Genomic DNA, 2,500 nt, shown 5'->3' on the forward strand with positions numbered 1-2,500 from the left:
CCGGAACCGGCCCGACAGCTCAACCGACCAGCATCGACATCGCCCGGGGGGAGGGGGACGGGACACGCGCGGATCGGGGGGAAGGAACTCAGGCAAGGCGACTTAACCGCAATGGAAATCATCCCGACCTGGCTCCTGGCTCCTAAACCGGCACGAGAACCGCCCCTCTCAATGGACACGTGCGAGGCGCGCTCACATCCTGCCCAGAAATAGAACCTCAATCCCCGGGCTTCAGCGTACAACACCGTGAAGTCTCAAGCGTTCGGCCCGATCCTTGGACTCCCATCCGGAGAGAGCGATGGTGTGGCGACCAAACTCGGCTCCGCTCACCCCAGTCCACGGTAGGGTGGGTCGGGCAGGGTTCCTCAGATCAAGCACGGTAAGACTTGGGTCTATAATGCGCGCGCGTGCGTATGGATTTCGTGAAGGACCCTTTGCCCACAACAGAGAGAGACCATCCGGGAAGACAAGGAGGAATCCCGTCAACTCCTGCCCAGCCACAGACTCCAAAGGACGGCTCCAAACGGGTCCTTCACATGCATTCTGACACCTCGGGTCCTGACTTAGTCAAACCATTTTGATCAAAAAACCCTGTCGACGGAAATCTCCGCGGACCCCCCCGTTGTACCTTGACCGCGGGACCCTGAAGGGAGGGAGGTCCCGGGTCCTTGGGAACAGGAGTCGCCGCCGCCCCGCAGCCCCGTTTCGCCTCCGCCCTCGGCAGACTTCCACAAACGGCCCCGAGGTGGCCATGGTCATCTAATGTTAAAGATAGGGAACATGACCATGTTTTTTTGAAAACTTTGATTCTGACGGAGCCGAAAAAGTCCGGACTCTGGTCATATAATGTTAAAGATAGGGATTTCCCTCCGAAAATTCCCCTCAACATGACCATGGCTCCCAAATCACCTCCGGAGAAGGTAGACATGACCAGAGACTGAAAGGGAACGCACGGAGGAGCCAAGGGCGCAAACCCCAGTTCTCGAGCCGGAAATGGGAGCCTCCAGGCCCGCATGAACGGGCGCCCGGGCACGGGAGGTCAACCCCCCCCCCTTCCCGCAACGTGACCAGAGCTTGGCCAGGTCCTTAAGGGGGCTTAGCCCGGTCCTGAGCCCGAGGAACGGGGCCTCCAGCCCGGCCTGAACCGGCGCCGGGCGCGGGAGGGGGCCACCGGGCAGACTTCCAAGGGAGGATGTCGCCAGGGGGTGAAGGGGGACCCTGACCGGGGTGCAGGGCCTCCCACACGGCTTAGATCGGTCGCTCGTGCCCTTAGAATGAACCTCCGTCCTGACTTAGAAATATTTTTTTGATCGAAAATGCCGTGCCCCTAGTAATATGCACCTACCTCCCCAGTGTATCTGCCATCTAGTTGCATTAAGGGAGGAAGCCACGAGTTCACAGGGACCTCCTGGAACTCTCGCTCCGTAACACATAGCAAATCTGTCCCTTCAGAAGAAGGTAACTTTTAATTGGAGCTCTGGTCATGTCAGCTACTTCTGCCCATGGTCATGTAGGCTAATTCTGCCTCTGGTCATGTCAGCTAATTCCGCCTATGGTCATATTAGCTAATTCCGCCTCTGGTCATGTCAGCTAACTCCGCCTATGGTCATGTCAGCTAACTGTGCCTATGGTCATGTCAGCTAACTGTGCCTATGGTCATGTCAGCTAACTCCGCCTATGGTCATGTCAGCTACTTCTGCCCATGGTCATGTCAGCTACTTCTGCCTATGGTCATGTCAGCTACTTCTGCCTATGGTCATGTCAGCTAACTGTGCCTATGGTCATGTCAGCTAACTGTGCCTATGGTCATGTCAGCTAACTCCGCCTATGGTCATGTCAGCTAACTGTGCCTATGGTCATGTCAGCTAACTGTGCCTATGGTCATGTCAGCTACTTCTGCCCATGGTCATGTCAGCTACTTCTGCCTATGGTCATGTCAGCTACTTCTGCCTATGGTCATGTCAGCTACTTCTGCCTATGGTCATGTCAGCTAACTGTGCCTATGGTCATGTCAGCTACTTCTGCCCATGGTCATGTCAGCTACTTCTGCCCATGGTCATGTCAGCTACTTCTGCCCATGGTCATGTCAGCTACTTCTGCCTATGGTCATGTCAGCTACTTCTGCCTATGGTCATGTCAGCTACTTCTGCCTATGGTCATGTCAGCTAACTGTGCCTATGGTCATGTCAGCTACTTCTGCCCATGGTCATGTCAGCTACTTCTGCCCATGGTCATGTCAGCTACTTCTGCCCATGGTCATGTCAGCTAATTCCGCCTCTGGTCATGTCAGCTAATTCCGCCTCTGGTCATGTCAGCTAATTCCGCCTCTGGTCATGTCAGCTAACTGTGCCTATGGTCATGTCAGCTAACTGTGCCTCTGGTCATGTAGGCTAATTCCGCCTATGGTCATGTCAGCTAATTCCGCCTCTGGTCATGTCAGCTAACTGTGCCTATGGTCATGTTACTGAATGGGGACCCAGGCTATGGCTCGCACTTGCCC

This window comes from Acipenser ruthenus, chromosome 30 (assembly GCF_902713425.1).
Source record: "Acipenser ruthenus chromosome 30, fAciRut3.2 maternal haplotype, whole genome shotgun sequence".
NCBI lineage: Eukaryota > Metazoa > Chordata > Actinopteri > Acipenseriformes > Acipenseridae > Acipenser > Acipenser ruthenus.